General features: G+C 36.1%; 1 protein-coding gene across 6 annotated transcripts in view; it reads right to left on the reverse strand.

Moving 5' to 3' along the window:
- RALB (RAS like proto-oncogene B) overlaps positions 1 to 20,289 on the reverse strand; it is a 108,839-nt gene that overhangs the window by 29,202 nt on the left and 59,348 nt on the right. Inside the window, exon 1 of one of the 6 annotated variants that reach the window (XM_074301799.1) lies at positions 19,228 to 19,499. The exons of 3 other annotated variants lie outside the window; for them this stretch is intronic. The gene's annotated coding sequence lies outside the window, so the exon portion shown is untranslated. Of the gene's footprint in view, positions 1 to 19,227; positions 19,500 to 20,289 lie in introns of those variants that run through there. 2 more of the 6 variants (XM_074301802.1, XM_074301803.1) reach the window with 2 other exon arrangements.

The following is a 20,289-nucleotide window of genomic DNA, read 5'->3' on the forward strand; positions in this document are numbered from 1 at the left end:
AACTCTAGCTGAAAAATATGATCCTAAAAAAGCTTCACATTTTCTGCAATTTTAGAGTGTGGATTTTAAATTTTAAAATATCATCATATGGAAAACTAAATTTTCTCTCTCTAGGTTTTAATTGGCTTTAAAAGTTTCTACTAATAAATGTCTCCTAACTTACTAGATTCTGTTCTAAGATATAAAAATTGTGATTCTAGTTGTTAACCTTGGCTAATTCTTCTATTAGCTAAGAAAGAATGGAGTGATTATCACATTAAGATTTCTTTAGACTAAATGGTAGATTCAGAGAGAGGGGAAGGTGAATTGCAAAGTATTCAAATCACTCAAAATACTTGGGAAGTAAGACTGTAGTATAATTGCTTTCTTGTTAGGAAATTGTCAACAATTATTTCTATTGACTACCAAATATATTAACAAAGTTTTGCTCTGACACTGAGAAGCATGTTTAATACTAAATCATATGTATTCAAGAGAACAAACTAAATATTTGTAAATAAGTATAATTTTCTTTATTCCTAAGCCATCATCATACAAGCTTTTCTAAATCTATGATATACTGAGTAAAATAGGTTAGAAAACTATTTAGATGTTTTATGCATAGTTGTATATGGGAAAGGTAGATTTTTAGTGTTTAAATAAATCGGTTAAAAAAAAAGTATTATCCATCATACAAAAATTCATCATGTGAATTTGAAGATCTCCAATGTCTTATTTAATGTTCTACAGCTTTGAAAAACTTCATTTCAGGTCTAAAACCAATTTACTTTGTAAAAGGAGAAGAAAAGATCTAAATTCTAACAGATCAAAGTACAAATGCTATACTTACTAAATTAAAGTAGGTTTCAGCACTTCTAACACTCTTGCAAGGGGATCTATCACCCTAATTAGTTTTTATTTTGTTTTTTAATTTTGACAAGACTAATTCAATATACTTGATTTCCTTTGTAATCCTGAGTTTTACTTTATATGCTTAAAAACATTTTACTGGGGAGAGGTCCATAGGCTTCAGTCAAAAGCCAAAGGGATTCAGGATATAGAAAAAGTTAAGGAGCTCTACTCTACTGTGATCCCTAGAGATAAATGTTGTTGCTTGAGTAAGACAAAACAGTAAAAATGTATGAGGAGAAAAGAAATTGTGACAAAAAAGAGCAAGGGCTAGAAACTAAATATTAAGATGAGAAAGATAGGTCTATGAAAGAAAAATACAAAAGTCAGGCTTAAATCATTTTTTTAAAGATAAAAATGAAACACAGCCTTTTCTCTGCCCCCCAACTATTACGAAAATTACAACTGGAAACTGAGTAAATGCCCATCAATTGGAAAATGGCTGAATAAGCTGTGGTACATGAATTTTATGGAATATTAACGTTCTGTAAGAAATGACCAGCAGGATGATTCTAGGGAGGCCTGGAGAGACTTACATGAATTGATGCTAAGTGACATAAGTAGAACCAGAAGATCATTATACATGGCAATAACAAGATTATATGATGATCAACTCTGATGGACGTGGCTTTCTTCAACAATGAGATGATTCAAACCAGTTCCAATTGTTCAGTAATGAAAAGAGTCAGCTAAACCCAGTAAGAGAACTATGGGAAATTGAGGGTGGACCACAATATAACATTTCCACACTCTTTCTGTTGTTGTTTGCTTGCATTTTTATTTTCCCTTTCAGGTTTTTTTTTTCTTTCTTTCTAGATCTGATTTTCCTTATGCAACAAGATAACTGTATAAATATATATATATGCATATATTAGATTTAACATATAATTTAACATATTTGACATGTATTGGACTATCTGCCATCTGGGGGGGGAAGGAGGAGAAAAGTTGGAACAAAAGGTTTTGCAAGGGTCAATGTTGAAAAATTATTTTTACAAATAAAAAACTATAATAAAAAATAAATTTAAAAAAAGAAGACAGATGTGAATTAGGGATGAATATTCAAAAAAAGAAAGAATCATCATCTTAAAAACAGAACAAAACATGAAAGAAGAGACAAACAGAACAATCTTATCAATGTTGTGTTAAATTTAATATGTACTTAAAAATACTTAGTAGGAGTTTATGGCTTAATTTATAATCCTTTTTATTCTTTGTATATATGAAAAATATTTATGCTTATTGATTATTGTCAAATTCATAAAAATAAAGAAATTTTTTAAATGATAAAGAGAACTAAAAATAGTCACAAAAAGGTTTACTTGGCTCTGATTCACAAGATATACTCAAATTTCTTCCTCCTCTACCTAGTTTCATCAGCACTTCAAATCCCTTTAAAAATAATCAAGATTGGGACAACTATAGAAGTCAGTTTACCTATCAAAGCTAACAATTCTTTGCTAGATGAATATAAAGACCTCAGGTCTGGTGAATTTTTCCAAAGATAACTTTCCAACTAAAATATTTTAAAGGATTTTTATATTACACTTAGCTATAAGATTAAGATCATGGAAATATCGCAATGCAAACTATGCAAAAAGGATTTGACTCAAACGAGAACATTTCTTAGTCAAGCAAATTATGTAACTTCGTTTATTGTATAAAATTCAAGAATTAAACATTCATTTATAGCCTCAATCCAATTATAAGTCAGGAATAGAAAAAATTTAACTTTATACTCTCATATCCTTAGTACCAAGTTAACAAAAGCTTGGGTACTGACCACCATTAATTCAAATTTTGGAATCAATGTCCATAAATGCTTTAAACTTTTCTGTTAAGGCTCGATTTTTAAAGTCCGCTATAATATTGTCCTTATTGTTTGCCTAAAAGAAATTTCTAAACAAAGTAAGTGGTAAAACTGCTCATTACAAATATTTTTCTTTAAATAATATTCTTTTTTAATTGATGTAATTTCATCATATTACCTGTAGTCCTTGTATTGATAGAAATCACAACTCTCCCAAGCCTCAGGAAACAGTTCTATTAACAAGCCCTTATTAAGTGCCCTACTATTTGCAGTATGTTAAACCCTAGGGATATTAAGCCCCTACCCCCAAGGGGTTTACATTTTATCAGGAAATATTAAAAAGTACACATATAAGTATATTTAAAAGATTAAAAAAAGGCAAAGGAAGGGAAGAGGAGGAAGAAGAAGAGAAGACCACATGTAAAAATGGTTTGATTTGAGCTTGGAAGAAAAGCAGGGATTCTTGGAGATAGAAGGGTGGCAGGAGTACATTCCAGACATCAGTGACACATCTGTGGAAAGGCACTGAGATGTCGTGAATAAGAAAAAGTCATTTTAGCTGGACTGTGGCATTTGTGAAAAAGTATAATGTGTAAAAGCCAAACATAGAACTCTGTATTTGATCCTAAAAACCAAAAGAGAACCTCTGGAATTTATTAAGCAGGAAACTGGCATGTTCAGACCTGTACTTTAGGAATATTATCACCTTAGTTGCCCAGAGGAACATGAATTGGAGAAGGGATGGGCTTGAAGCAGAAAGGTCAATTAGGAATCTATTGCCAAGGTCTGGGTGAAAAGTAATTCAGACCTGAACCAGGATGACGGCCATGAGAGTAGAGCTGATGGATTGGATATCAGAAACTATGAAGAGGACAACTATGAGATCAGGAGACTGGGAATAGGGTATGAGAGAAGGGGGAGTTGAGGATGGCTCTGAAGTTGTGTACCTGGGTGACCAGAAAGATAGAAATGTTCCTGGCAGAAATAGATGTTTCATGAGTTGCTATGGTCTAAAATATTCATCATCTGATGACCCATTCAATATTTTATATTTTTTTACATTTAATATCTCTTAAAATGGTTCAGATTCTCAACTCAATTCAAAATATAATCTCCGCAAAGTCCTACTCTAAAGCTTTACTGTGGAATATGAACAAGTGCAAGAATTGGATAGTCTACTGTACTTTAAAGGCTTCAAGTGTATTTAGTCCCTCCAACACACTCTTATTTTCTGAGAACTTAATTCACCAAGAATGTGAACCCTGAAAAACTAGCTAATTAGTGCTCATGACAACCCATAAAACAATACAAAACTGGTACACAGGTCTATGCTGACCCCTTTTACTGCATTTCATGAAGTACCTACTTAGCCCTCTTTTCTTTTTTTCTTTTCTCTTTTAATAGCTTTTTATTTACAAGATATATGCATGAGTAATTTTACAGCACTGACAGTTGCAAAACATTTTGTTACAACTTTTCCCCTCCTTCCCTCCTCCTTCTCCCCCAGATGGCAGGTTGACCAATATATGTTAAAGTATAAATTAAATACAATATATGTATACATGTCCAAACAGTTATTTTGCTGTACAAAAAGAATCGGACTTTGAAATCTACTTAGCCTCTTTTCACAAAACCTTTACAAATATTTGTATTTCTATCTTTCATAGGGTTTTGAAAAGGAACATGTAGGCTTTTATGATATAATTGACTCAAAGATACAGAGAACATAAGATCCCACTGTTTCCTAATTATAGAAAAAGATTTTATTTAATAGGAAAAAAAGCAATTTTTATTTCTCGCATTCAATAAGCACTTATATAGCATCTATACTTTGAGCTAGTACTGTGTTAGACCATGGAGTAAAGTAAAAGCCTCTGTCATCTATCCTCAAGAAATTTACATTCTCGTGTGGAAGGGAGAGGGAGAGAAGGGGCACACACAACTTATGCACAGAAATAAATATGAAATTTATACTAAATAAATATAAAACATGAAATTATTTTAAAGAAAAAAAAGAGAATATTAGTAACTCATAAGAAGAAGGCAAATTAGAAAAGACTTCTTATAGGAGATAACATTTAAGTTGAGCATTGAAGAAATCTGAGAATGTATTTTTTTCTTATTTCTGTTGTGTAAAATCAATCTAGACATGAGGGACAGACAATGCAAAGAAATAATGTTGTAAAATGGCAAGTCTTCCTTCTCCCTTAACATTAATGCCTTAGCAGTTCTACTTCCACAACACCTCTTGTATCTGACCCCATTTCTCTTCTTGGACTACCATCACCACCACCATCTCAGGAAGGAAGAATTAAAGATAATAGGTTACAAAATAGATAATTGAAAGGATGATGGATTTCAAGAGAAAGAAAGAAATGATTGGGGGGCAGAGAGAAATAATCTATTCTGACATTCTACTTTGAATAAGCTGACATACAGAAAGGACATCCAGGTAGAAAGATCCAATTAGCAATTGGTGATAAACTAGAGTCCAAGAGAAATATGAAGGCTGGATCTCTTTATTTGGATTCATTTGTATTGAGATGATGGTAAGAAGAGAAGATGATGGCCAGTGACATGTGAAAAGAAAATAAGGACTTATGTCATAGATACCCAGGGAGGGGTCAGTGTCTATGAAAAAGGAGCATTCAATAATGTCAAATGATACATTTAAGTCAAAAAGGTTAAGGAATTTGACAGTAAGAGCTCATTGATAATATTGGGAAAGGAAGTTCCAATTGAATGAGATGAAGTAGGAAGTCAGCTTTTGCCTATATCTCTATTCCACTTCCTTCACCATGCTCCCAGCATGTCCTTTACCATGATCCCAGGGGGTCATTCTCACCCCCTACTCCTCACCCCCAGCAACTTTCTATGTGTTTTCTTTTCCCATTGTAATATAAGCATCTTAAAGAAAAGATTGTCTGTTAATTTGTACCCATGCACTTATTAGTACAGTAACTGGCCCATAATAAACAGATAAACCATAAATGCTTTATCTATCTCTTAACAGTTGAAAAAGATACTACATAAAAATATGTAGATTTAAATGTAAAAAGCACATCAGTATACTTATATTAAAGCATGACAATCATTTTTCAATCTCATCCACCAATTACCCAGAAGTTTTTGTTGAAATTTGGCTAGTCAATTTTCATTTTGCCAGATGTCAATGAGCTGATTTTGGAAGCTAACCAGCATTATGTTTTCATATTTTAAAAAATTCAACCCACTGAACTCTTCTTTTGGAAGGTTAATTTTCTTTTCTTTCTTTTTTTTTTTTTTTTTTTTGTTTTTGAGGCTGGGGTTAAGTGACTTGGCCAGGGCCACACAGCTAGTTAGTGTTAAGTGTCTGAGACCACATTTGAACTGGGATCCTCCTGAATTCAAGGCTGATGTTCTATCCACTGTGCCACCTAGTTGCCCCTGGAAGGTTAATTTTAAATAGGTTAAAAATTTTTGTTTCCAAGTTAAGTATGAGATATGAAAGTTTTCACAGATGATATATGTTTTTGGCAACAAACACTTAAAAGCCTTACTAATCCTGGTGGTTTCATTCTATCACTAATATCTCAAGGTACAACAAGTATACATTTAAGATGAGATGCATCATTAATAATAGTGAGTATGCATCAGTATTTCAAGTAATCTTAATAATTTCAACTTGTTGAGTCTAATTAGATAGTCACTGTTTTTACTTATGGCTAACTTATTAGCTAGCAAAGTGACAACTCTGCCATTTGTTCACTTTTCTTCAAGTATTACTATCATCCTCCATTCAGTTTCTTCGGCAGAAAATATTTTAAGTTACTGTATACTTTTAAAAAAATGATTAGATCATATAATCCAAAAAAACCACTTAAGACATATAAACTCTAATATACATAATACCCTGAAAACAAGTAAATGACTCAACCATTCCACACTGAGGACATCTCAGTCTTTCCTCAGGACATCCTGAAAACCATATGTGACATCAAGCTACCTGACTCACTCTGGAACCCCAAGTTTTAATCTACAGATTAATTACTAATTTAATATAACTAAATTTCTTACTTTTTAAGTAAAAGGTAAAATATAAATAAAAGTGCCAATTGTTGCACAATAGAACATTTTATGCACCCCCTGTAATATTTATAACATGAAGAAGCTGCTATTTGCTAATATTTCTAAAAAATTAGGGTGTAGGCTGGGTACAAAACCCCTTTTCCCAAATTAACTCATCAAAGACATCTTCAGATACAAAAAGAAAGCATTTACTTAATCCCTGCAGGGAGAAGCTTAGACACACCTGGAAGCCATGTGCTCCTGGAACCTGGCCAATTTCGGCCTTGTCCAGGACTAAGGCAAAAGACAGGAGTCTTCTCACTGGACAAACTAAAAGGACATAACCATCTTTGACCAGTGTTCACCAACCAAAGTTGGCTATCTCCCACAGGTTCTGTCACTTCCTTCCACTTTACTAACTTCCTGCATCCCAGGATTCGAATTCAAAGTACATCCTTCCAGAGATCTTAAAACACAATCCTCCCTCTCTTCCCCTAAGCTCTGGGAAAGGGATCATGTGACTCAATAAGGAGAAATACTTCATTCAATCAGTCCCATTCAAAAGGACAAATTCAGTAATGTCTAAATTCATGAAACCTACCTTTTGAATAAAAATAATTCACTCTAGCTTATTGTTTTAAATTTTGCAAATCACTTCCTCTGTGAAGTATAATTTCCATTGTATAGAAGGGCAATTTGATCTTCAGAATGGTTAAGTGACTCACCTATGACCATATAACTAACAGACTATAAAATTTAGAAATAAGTAATTTAAGAATTTATCTATTTAGAACCCTCTCAATTTCACAGAGAAGGAAATTGTGGCCCATAAAGGTTAACTATCCCAAGCTCACAGTAAAACAATGCGGATTCAAACTGAAATTCTCTGACTCCAAATTCAGTGTTCTTTGCACTATTTTGCTTGCATGTAAAAGGTAGCATGTCAACTTCATGTGGTCTCTTACTTGCTCTGACTGAGAAGTCAACACCAGATAGAATGATGAAAAGAGACAGAATAGATTAGGACTTTATTCTTTCTGGTACTCAAAAGATCACTGCGTCAGTTGTAATTTCTGAAAGAATCATATTCACTGAGGAACAACCCAAATCTATACCCATTATTAGTCTGAGTCATGTGGGCTATTTAAATCTAGGTAGGGGAAGGAGATAAAGGAGAAGGTGGGCTTTTCTGATGGCCCAAAACCAAAAAGGATTAAATCCATCCCTTTGGAAAGGAAAGAAGAATTTTCTTGACAGTTTAGGAATTCAGGTGTGATCTATTCTACATTTTGGGGTTTAAACAATCACATTAAATAAAATCTGTCTATAGTAAATGCCTCATCAGCCTAAGTTCTTGGAGGAGACTGGAAGAGCTTTTTAATAAAGCAAATAAATGTTGTTCTTAGGACTTACCTAAATTGGCACTTAAGTCAAAGAGATTTTGCAAGGACATTCATAAGTAAATTAAAATTGTACTAGGATATATCACATTGGGAATCAAATGACATCTGAGTTTTAATGTTGCCTCTCCAAATTAAAATAATCACTTTTTAAAATATTTTAACATTTTTATTTTCTCCAGTTATATATAAATATTTTTTAACATTTGTTTTTTAAAACTGAGTTCCAGCTATGCTCAAAAAGTTATCAAACTGTGCATACCCTTTGATTCAGCAGTGTTACTACTGGTTAAGAATGTTTGTGACAGCCCTCTTTGTAGTGGCCAGAAACTGGAAACTGAGTGGATGCCCATCAATTGGAGAATGGCTGAATACATTGTGGTTTATGAATATTATGGAATATTATTGTTCTGTAAGGAATGACCAGCAGGATGATTTCAGAAAGGCCTGGAGAGATTACATGAACTGATGCTGAGTGAAATGAGCAAAACCAGGAGATCATTACATACTTCAATAACAATACTATATTGTGAAGGCCTGAAACTCTTGAGCTAATGCACTGGGGTTGGACAATCGAGCACTTGAGGCTAATTACTGATTGGAAAATACTCTATAAGAATATGCTTGGAAAATGGCCCTTCCCACTATCCTGTACTGGCCCAGTCGTTTCGTGTATACAGAAAATTGTGGGAGGGACTAGGAGGTGCAGGGAGACTAGCCACGGTCATTTTCTAAGAGGGAGATGAAGAGGTGAGGTCGCAGAGATCCTATGCGTCCACTCTACTACAAAAGACCAAGAATAAAGACTCCAGCTGATTCTAAGTGTTAACGCGGTCGCCACCACTATATGATGATCAATTCTGATGGACGTGGCCCTCTTCAACAATGAGATGAACCAAATCAGTTCCAATAGAGCAGTAATGAATTGAACCAGCTACCCAGTAAAAGAACTCTGGGAGGTGACTATGAACCACTACACAGAATTCCCAATCCCTCTATTTTTGTCCGCCTGCATTTTTTATTTCCTTCACAGACTAATTGTACACTATTTCAAAGTCCGATTCTTTTTGTACAGCAAAATAACTGTATGGACATGTATACATATATTGTATTTAACTTATACTTTAGCATATTTAACATGTATTGGTCAACCTGTCATCTGGGGGTGAAGGTGGGGGGGGAGGAGGGGAAAAGTTATAACAAAAGGTTTTGCAACTGTCAATGCTGAAAAATTACCCATGCATATATCTTGTAAATAAAAAGCTATTAAAAAAAAAAAAAACCTGAGTTCCAGATTTTCCCTCTTCTTCTCCAACCCCAAATTCCATTAAGGCACATGTGAAGTTAAATAAACATTTCCATAAGTCATGTTGTAAAAATATAGATTTACCCCCCAAAAAAATTCTCTCAAAAAATAAAGGTTTTTTTTGTTGTTGTTCTGTTTTTAACAATATGCTTCAATCTGTATTCAGACACAATCAGTTCTTTCTCTGGGTCTGGAGAACATTTTTCATCATAAATTCTTTATAGTAGTCTTGGATTATTATATTGCTAAGAATAGCAAAATCATTCACAGTTGATCATCCTATGACATTGCTATTACTTTGTACACAATACATTTCACTTTGCTTAAGTTCATGGAAGACTTTTCAGGTTTTTCTAAGAGTATCCTGCTCATAATTTCCCAAAGAATAATAATATTCCATCATAATTACAGACCACAATTTATTCAGTCATTTTCCAATTAATGGGCATCCGCTCAATTTCCAATTCTTTGCCCTGAGAAGAAAGCTGGTACAAATATTTTTGTACATGTAGGTCCTTTTTCCTTTTTTTTAAATTTCTTTGGGTATTCAAGGCTAGTAGTGGTATTGTTAGGTTAAAAGATATGCATGATTTTATAGTTCTTTGGGCTCACTTTTTATCTTTTGGTCATTTATCAATTCGGGAATACCTCTTAAAATAATCACTTTTTAATCTAATTATTTATAAAGTACTTTCTTAATCAAATTTTATTAAAGTCCAGCAAACTTGCAATGGTATCTGCAAAGGGAATTAAATACAACCAGACATTTTACTTATTCAAGTATTTTTCCCCATTTATATTTCAGCCTCTCTTACAAACAGACATAAGTTTTTTAAAAAGTTTCCTCTCTGCATCTCCTTCAAGTAGGCTACCATTTTCAGGCAAATAGAAAATTTAAATTAACTCAGTTTCCCCAATAACCTTCATTAAAATTCCTGGGATATTACAATTAATTTTTATTCATCAGTTTCTTCACCTATAAAATGAAGGTAAAAAGGATCATCTCTAATTCTTATAATTTTAGGTGATCAATAAAGTCCTTTCAGTTCCTTTCAAAATAGGCTAGGTTGTGTTGTCAGAGAGCATCTAGTTCAACTTGTATCTAAACAAGAAACCAACAAATGGCCACTGACATATACTTGAAAACCTTTAATAATGGAGAACAATAACCTCTTAAAGCACTTTTTTCCACTGCATCATCTACCCAAAGCTTGTAGTTATGCCCCCAATACCAAGCAGAACAAGAACAATTCTTTCATTACAATATAATCTTTTAAATCCTTAAAGTGACTATCACTTTCCTGTTAAATCATCTCTTTAACAATCTAAATGTCCCCAATTCTTTCCACCAATTCTCATATAGTTTCATTTTCTTGACTATCATGGCTATTCAACTCTGGACATTCTACACTTTATTAATATCCTTCCTAAAATGTAACACTCAAAATTGAATATAGTATTCCAGATGTGAACTAAATAGAACAAGGTACAATAGGGCCATTATCAATCAAACAAATATTTATTAAACATTTGTTCTGTGGCACGAACTCTGGATACATAGACAAGAATGAAAAAGTCCCTGATCTCAAAGAATTTACATTTTATTAGACAAGACATCAAGTAAGAGGTGACTAAATCACCTCTTTATTGAGGACCACTAACCATTAGCCCAAGAATGAACTAACTTTCTTGGTTGAGAACAAACATCTATCTAGGTTTCCTTATTGTGTGTTTGAGAAATTGATTTTAACAGAAGCGTAAGATTTTCTATTCATTCCTATTAAATTTCATTTTATTAGACTCAATATAAGTACATTATAGCTTTCAGAAACACTATCACACAAGGAGTTAAGAATCTTACTTGGCTTTGTGATCGCTAAATCGCTAAATATGCCATCTATAATTTTTCAAGTCATTGATAAAACGACAACAAACAACAGCAAATAGGTTAAAAAAAAGATCCTGGGGCATTCTATAAGGCTCATTCCAAACTGACACTGAACTACTGACTACTCTTTGTCTCCAGTCATTCTACCAATTCAGAAGCCAGCTAACTAGACTATTTTCTAGCCCTCTAAGAATCACATCACCCTAACTTTAAAACTATAAAAGCCTCAAAGGCCATTAGTCCAACTTTAGAGGAGAAGCTAAGGAAAATTAAGTGACAAAGCTATAGTTTGGATACATAACCTATAAATCCAGAAACCAGTGTTCCTTAACAATCTTTATCACAGAAAGAGTATGCAAGACTATCCAATGTTCTGCTAAAATCTAGATAAACTAAACTATATTAACAATAACTAGCAATAGCTAGAATTTATAATAATACTTTAAGATTTGCAAAGGGAAATTAGATTAGTCTGGTATGACCATTCAGTGAAAGCAGCACTGGGATGAATCAAAAGCCTGAATAACAATACTAGTTTTGCTACTTTCTTCCTGTTCAATTTATGGTTCACTCCTAGGAGTTCTCAGTTTCACCAGGCATGTAAGGAGGTCAGATTAAAAGGCCTCAGAGACCCTTTTCAAAACTCTACATCTATTCTTGATGAAGTCAGGTGGACTTTTTGCGATCATTGTTTTCTATTCTAGATGCTCACTAACCATCCCTTAAATTATATGTTCAAGGATTTTGCCAGCAATAAAGTGAAAAATACTGGCCAATAGTTATAGATTCTTTAAAACTCTGAGTCTAAAATTTGTTTTTTCTGAAATTAGACAAGCAAACAACTGTAACATTTTTTTTGCCATTTTTTTTTATCATTTTTCATTAATCATTTTGTCATTTATCATTTTTACCATTTCAAGCAAATGCCTGAAAATAATATATTTCCATTTCCCCTTGAAACTACCTTTCTTAAAATACTTTATCATGAGCTTCTCATATGAATATAGTATTCTGAGATAAATTGTTCCAGTTAAGTACAACTTAATTTTAGATAAGGAAAGAGAAACAGAATAAACAGGTGTTTAGCAACTGTGTGCTAGGTACTGTGCTTAAGTGCTTTAAAAATATTTCATTTGATCATTTGTAGCCTCTACAATTGCAAAAAATGAGGCAAACAGAAATTACATGACTTGCCTAGATTATACAGCTAATAAATGTCAAAGATTAAATTTGAATTCTGGTCTTTTTTATTCCAGGCCCAGAGATATGTTTACTGCACTAATCAACTACCTAGATGCTCTTCAATCCAGGAAATCACTAATTATTAATGCCTTTCAAGATGTTAATTATTCCTCCCCAGTTTGCTTCTTTGCAAAAATATTTCCACACTTTCAGGATAAGATATGTTCGCTTTTACCTTCATATTTAACAAAATGATTTTGGAAAGACAGGTTATTTCTCCCAGAGAATATGGAAAGGTTTTGCACATATGGAAAGAACAACAGATTAAAGTTGATTTAGGAAGTTTAAAAAAATCCATACACTTACATAAAAGAAGTCAGTACCTAAAAGACAAGAGGTTTTTTCCACCTAGTTTCTCCCCTTAAAAAGCAACAATACTACAGCCAACTACCAGAAACAAAGAACAGTAGGGTTAAAAATTGTAAACGTATATAAATATGAGTTGTTTATTATTACATAAATATTTAGGATCATATTATTGGGTCCACCATCAAAATTTTAAATTTGTAGCCTGAGACACAAGTACTAGCACAGTACAGAGGTACATAGGGTTAATATTCTAACAACTTCCATGACAGAGCCAATACATGTAAATTTTAAATATCGAACTCCCTTACTTCCTCCCTTTCATAGATCCAACTAAATTTAATTTAATGTAAAGATTTAGGGATGAACACAACTAATTTAGGGAAAATGTGATAAGGAGAAAATAAGGGGATCCTCAGCTTCTAAAAAAGCAGGAATTAATCAATACCAAATGGGCAGAAAGGCCCAACAAAGGAAGACTAAGCAAAATTTAATACATTTCCAATTTGGCTAAAAATGGGCCTGGGTTTACTTTCAATGGAGGAAGAAAAAGAAGCAATAATCTGAAGTCTTCTCATCAAGGATCATAAACACACAATTTATGGTTGAATTGAATCTTCATTCCCAAAGGATTTGTTAATTGAGGCATTACTGTAGTTTCCAACATTTTTTAAAGGAAAAAAGGAGAAAGATTGGTGAGTTAAGAATTTACTGTTTCAAGATAAAAGGTTAAAAGGAGTTCCCCAAGAGTGCAGTATGCCTCTCTGCCAACTACTGCTTTTCAGATAATACTGAAGATTAATACTCAGTTTTAAAACCCTTAAAGTAAATCCTTTCAGTATTGTTCTTTTTACCAACTTATTTAAAGGGTTGGAAACCCTAAATATCTATGTCTAATGATCCCATAAGTATTTAAATTAAGCTCAATTTTTAAAACTCCAAAGCTACTGAATGTTTGGCTATTTAACAGAATCATTTTAGCATCTGATGCTAAAATCCATAAATAAATGCAAAGCTGGAAAGAATACACATTAAAAAGCACCAATATGGTAAAAACTCCAGCTCTGCTTTAATTCCTTACTATAATCTTATAAATAATGAAAACACACATTAGGCCAGGGTAAAAAGAAAGAGGAAAGAGGCACAATAATGTCTGTTCAAACAAAAAATAATAATTGGTATTTATCAAAGACCTATAATGTGTAAGGCACTACAGGCAAGATGTCAATTACCATGAAGGCTTAAATTTTCTTTCAATTTTGCAATGCTGGAGACATTCAAGGATTTTTCTTTGGACATATACTATTCTCTGTTGAGGGAAGCTAGGTACCCCTGTAAATAGAGAGCACTAGACCTGAAATCAGGAGGATCTGAATTCAAATTCAGCCTCAGATACTTACTAGCAAATCACTTATCCCTCTTTTGTCTCAGTTTTCTCATCTGTAAAATGATCAGAAGGAAATGAGAAACTATTCCAGTTACTTTGAAAGAAAACCCCAAATGGGGTCACAAAGAGAGATGGCTGAAATCATGACTCTTTTGAGAACAAAATATTCTTTTGCAAATGTAAAGAAATAACAGCCAAATACTTTCTCCAGCTTACAAGGGAAAATGTGATAACGAATACAACATATAGTAGGGGAAAAAAAAATTTAGAATCAGAGGACGTAAAGGTGAATTTCAACAGTGTTCCTTACACCTGTGTAACCCTGTACAAGCCACTGCCTCTGGGCCATAGTTTCTCCCCATGTAAAACTGAGCACAGTGGAAAGATTATGAAAAGTTGAAAAAGCACCTGTGAGTCAGAGGCCCTGGACTCAGAAAGTCTCAAAGATGATGCTTACTCATGTGAACTTGGGCAAGTAGCAACCTCCAAAGCATGTATCAAATAAGAGGGTTGTTCTAGATAGCCCATAGACTTCTTTCCAACTCCATCCAATTAAGAGGAGAGATGAGTTAGGACAAATGATTTCTAAAGTTCCTTCTATCTGTTCTTTTTTCTTGAATTTTACAAAAACAATGAATTTTTAAAATCATATATAATGTATTAATCAGTTTAAAAGAAGAGTTCCTCTATTTCCTCTTCTCCCCAATAACACGGATACCACACTGGTTTATGCCCTCTTCATCTTCTTCTCTGTCTTGCCTCATCTTTCTCTACTCTAATCCCTTCTTCACACAGCTGCCAAATTCATTTTCAGGGACTGTCACTGCCTTACTAGCTTCTGGCTAACTCGCTAAGTAATCTGGCATTTAAAACTTTTCATAACCTGGTCTTTTCCTATCTTTTCACTGTTATACATTTCCTCTCTTCTTTCTGTTCCTCATATTCCATCTCCTCCGTTCAAATTTTTGCATTGGTTGTTCCTCATGCCTAGAATGCTCAATTGCCTTTTCCCCATCTCCAGGTCACTTATATCTTTGGTTCCCTTCAAGAAGAAGATTAAGTGCCCTATTCTGCAGTCACTCTATTAGTGCCTTTCTCTCCAAAGTAACCTTTACTCATTTTGTAAGTCTACACTCATATGTGTATGTATATATACATGTTATCATCTTCATCTGAATTTAAGTTCGTTGAGAGTAGGCACTATTTTTGTTTTTTTCTTTATTATCTCCAGTGTTAATACGGTGCCTGATGTATAGTGAGGGCTTAATAAATGCTTGTTAGTTGATTAGTCCTGATCTAATTAAATATGTATATGTGTGTGTATGTATACAAACATACACATATTGTATGTGTGTGTATATATATACATATATATATATATACACGTTTTTTCCATAATATGTGTATATGTATGCATGTATATAAAATGTGCATATACCCTGGACAAGTCACTTAACTGTTTGCCTACATCCACAGGAGAAGGAAATGGCAAACCACTCCAGTATCTTTGCCCCAAAAAACTCCATATGGGATCACAAAGATACAAATGAACCACAAAAACATTAACCACAAAAACATTTATAAAGTTTATGTATGATTTCTTTAAAATAGCATCAATTTTCAATTTTTTCTTTGATGAAGATTTGATATGATAAAAAATCTGCAATTATTTCAATTGCAATAATTTTATTTTATATATTTTTAAATCAATGGCAACTTTTTCATTTATTAGGCTGGGAATATATAGCAATCTCAAATTATAATTCTTTTCAGGTTTCAAAAAAAAATAGCAACTGTGAATAGTACCTTTGCATTGTTAGTTTATTGTTTTTAAATTGTTTTTAAAGGAAAACCTAAAAAGATGCCTAAAGTTTCAAATCTTGATGAAGATCACTCAAGAAAATGGTTAACAGATATTATATCAATGTTATGATTATTTTTACATTAAGGAACAACTGTCATTCTGTGTTCATACTAACAATCATCCTCCTTAGGCATTCATTCTCTGACATCCAGTCTGAGCTGTCATCCACCTAGTAATACAATTACATATCCCCACTCCCTAACCTACCCAATATACATCGAAGCTGACAATTCTTATGATGTGTATTTCTATGGAGGCATAAATATATGTGTTCTAGATACCATAATTGTGAAATCATTAATGGAACCTTCCATGTCAGTAAAATTTATGATCAGAGATCAGAGATCACATATATTTGCCAAGTAGCTCTGAGCTAAATAGTAATTTGAAATCAGGTTGAGAGACCACCATTATCAAATAGTTCACAAACTGAGTCACAATGATTACTTCATGTCCCCTAAATAAAGGGTCCTATCTTCAATAGTTTGATCCAATTTTTCCCCCTCCATCTTGGGGATTGTATTTTCCAGTCAGAAAACAGATGAAGACGAAATACTTTGTAATACAAAGCACAAATCAGTCATTTATTATAAATAATAGATAATCCTCTATTTCTCACCCATCTCAAACAAGCCCTGCATTTTTGGATTCTCCCCAGAAATATACATTCAGTCATTACTGTATACACACAATATTGAGGAATTGGAAAGCAGAGTTTGAAAGGGGTCTCTATGTCAGAAAAATTAAATAAACTTAAATCCATCAATTCAAAGAGACTACAGCTGCTTTTCAATTAAGTTAATTAAAATAATTCCTTATCATTATTATATAAAGTTTGTCACCAAAGGCAAAGGATTGTTCCAATTTCAGATTCATAACCATTAACTATGGCACAAAGTTTCTTGAACATACTTTTATAGTTGTGTAATATTCCAAGAATTAAAGCCACAAGAAAATTCATAATTTTGGTGGTAGAGCCAACAGAATGCTCCTGGATGATAATTCAGTTTTACTATGAACAAGAAGCAAACAATACCCAGTTGTTACCTTCAAAGAGCTTACTTGGGTGGAAGAAAGGAGGTGAAGATGCCTGTGCTCAGGTACATAAATACAAGATAATCTGAGGAAGAAAAGAGCACTAAAAATTATCAGCAAAAGCTAACCACTATGTGAAAGGTTTCTGTAAGTGGTACCTGAGCTTCTTAAGAAGTCAAGGAGTCAAAGAATCCTTAAAAGGAAGGCCTGCTTTCCTACGAGGAGGAACTGCCCATGCAAAGTCACTGAAACAAGAGAAGGAATGCAAGACTAGCCACTTACAATGTAAAGTAAGATGATATAATATAAGGTTGGAAAGGTAGGATGGAGCCAGTGTGCAAAGAACTTTAAATGCCAAGTAAAGAATTTAACTGTACATCACAAAGTCCTATTTAGACTTCTAAATTTACATAGTAATTTCTTATATAACATATTTGAAGTAGTGAGTACAACTATCATCCCCACATCAGAAAGGAGGAGCTGGAGTCCCCAAAAGGTTACATGGCTTGCCCAAATTCAAACTTGAATCAAACTAGGTTCTTCTAAAGCCAAAGTTTATTGCCCCATGCTTCCCGTCCACAGTTTTTCCACTTTGGATCTTTACTTTCTGCTGACACATTCTTTATTTCTTTTATCAGGTTTCTTAACATAAAAATCTTGACAGCATGTCCCAGACCCTCAGATATGATTTACTGGCCAAGATGCATGCTCCCTACCCCCTCTGAACAGTTTTACTGCAAAGAACTTTCAACTTAATTCTTTAAAGTCAAACTGTAGAGGTCCAACCAAAAGATATCAAATCAAGCAGATTAATAGCCCACTAAGTAGCCTCAATCAGCTTAAACATCCAACAAGCAGCCAAAAAAAGTTTGTACAAGCTTGCTAAATTCTCCCCAAAATTCTTGACAAATTTTCACTTTTTTCCAATCAATTCCAAAGACTGCCTACAACTGACCTGGAGTGTCAGACCTCAATTATCTCAATACCAGTCTGTGTAATATTTTTACCAAACACAACTTTAAGCATATGGCATTCCACCTAGAAACATTTGGAGGACTGGCAATAACACAGCTTACATCACAAACACGGAACGTGAAGCTTGCCAGAAAGAAACTATTTTGGTCTATCGCTGGGGAATACGTGATTAATGAATGAAAGGGCAACCCGCCGCTCGCGGGTGCTAGGAACCTAGGTAACAAGGATCCCGACCGGAGAGGGCACGGACAGTTTGTCGCGGGTGCGCCCCCCACCAAAGGCGCTTCGCTAAGGACGGATGCTCGCCCAGCTCTACCCGAGAACTTAGCCTGACTCGGAAAGCCTGGGCGTTCTGAGCGTGACCCCGGCTGTGGGAATGAGGAAGGGAGCCACACTCAGCGGAGGCCTTCTCTAGTGAGAGGTAGGAAGTTCAAGCTTTACCGCTTCTGGGGACAGAAAGGAGGGCTAGGGCTGGGAGGTGGGGGTGGGGAGGAGCAGAGAAGGGTCCGCGAGGGACGAGTATCCCACATTAAGAGTGGCTGCTTTCTCCAGGGAAGGGAGGGGGTGAGAACTGGGGGCCGAGGGCCTTCTGCCTCCGTCCACGGGCGGAACTCCACACTCCCTTTTTTGCACGTTTCAGCAGACGGAGCCAACCTGCATCTCCCCAGGTAGAGGTGACTAAGGAGCTGGGCTGGGGGGAGCCGCCCAGCCTGAAGGTTGGGGGGAGGGGCGGGAGGGAATGGGGGAAGGCAGGGGAAGGACACGGGAGATCCGGTCCTATTAAATCTCAACCTGTTTTGGAAGTTTTACTCAGGGAGATGGAAGAGAATCTCTTAATAGGCTTGGGGCCTCCTAGGATGAGGGGGGAGGGAAGCAATAGGGAGGAGATGCCCCCCCAACTTACCCCATCTCCTCTCTGGGGCGGGGCCAGGGCCGGAGGGGGAGCGCGGCCCGGCCCCCCCTCAATGGGGAGGGGGTGATAAAAGGAAAGGGAAGGGGAGGGACGGGGCCACGCCCGATGCTGCACAGGCCCGCCCCTTACCCGACCCCTCCCTCAGCCCCCCTGCTGCGGCCGTTACCTGGACCTACGAGTGTCTGGCCCTCTCCTCCTTTCGAACTTCTTTTTCTTCTTCTACTTCTTCGGTCCAGCCCCGACCCACCTCCTCTTATTCTCGGACGCTTTCAAATTTCTCCTTCCTCCTCCCCCGCCGGCAGCCGGGCCACCCTCCGCCGCCACCGCCGCTGCCGCCTCCTCAGTATTGTCATTGAGCCGCCCAGGCACGCTCCCGGAGGCGCGCCCCCGCCGTCGCCGAGGAAACCCGGCGGCTCTCGGGAACGCGCGCTCACCTCCTACCCGTTTCCGAGTGGGGTTCCGTTACCACCCTCGCGGGCCCCGCGGCCAATAAGGAACGAGGGGCGGGGTGTGCCTGAGAGTCACGAGGGAGAAGGAGGCGGGGCCTCTGGGGAAGTCGGCCCGAGCGGGGCTGGCGCGCTCCCCAGCTTTGCTCCCCTCCTCCTTGTCTCCCTAGGGCTCGAGGCTGCGGAGAGAGCTGGGGGGCGAGGGGCTGGGGAGGCGGCGGGCCCCAAGCGGGGCCTAGCCCTTAAGGGAGAATCTGCAGAGTCAGGGTAAAAAGAGAGGAGCAGTCATCGGAACCGGGGCTCGAAAGAGGCTTTTAAACCTGCCGGGAAAGCGTGCCCGGAGCTGGGTGGGAGAGTGATGCGGGAGCTCAGCCCGGGGGCCCTGACGCGGGCGCTCGGTGATTTCTCCCGTCACTGTACTCGTCCGCGGAATGACGGGCTTGAACCTGAATCTGTGCCAAGTTCTCTCCCGGCTCAAGGGTCCGGTGTGTATGTCCGAGGGAAAATCTCGTGTGTGCGCATTCGGACTCCCCAAGTTTTAGGGCAATTAGTAAAGCAGGGTCCCTCAGTAAAGCAGTGTTTCTCAAGCTTTGAATCAATCAAGAATCAATCAAGGCCCACTATGTTCCAAGCAATACGATTAAAAAAAAACAAACTGAGTGGGGAAATCCCTGTTTGTGCATCTTCTCTTTAGGGAGACTCCACCAGAGGGGTTCTTAATCCCTCTGTCAGGCTGCAGAACTGCCTTCTCAAAAAATAACGTGAGGAAATGCTAACAGAGG

Source organism: Sminthopsis crassicaudata, chromosome 3 (genome assembly GCF_048593235.1).
Source record: "Sminthopsis crassicaudata isolate SCR6 chromosome 3, ASM4859323v1, whole genome shotgun sequence".
NCBI lineage: Eukaryota > Metazoa > Chordata > Mammalia > Dasyuromorphia > Dasyuridae > Sminthopsis > Sminthopsis crassicaudata.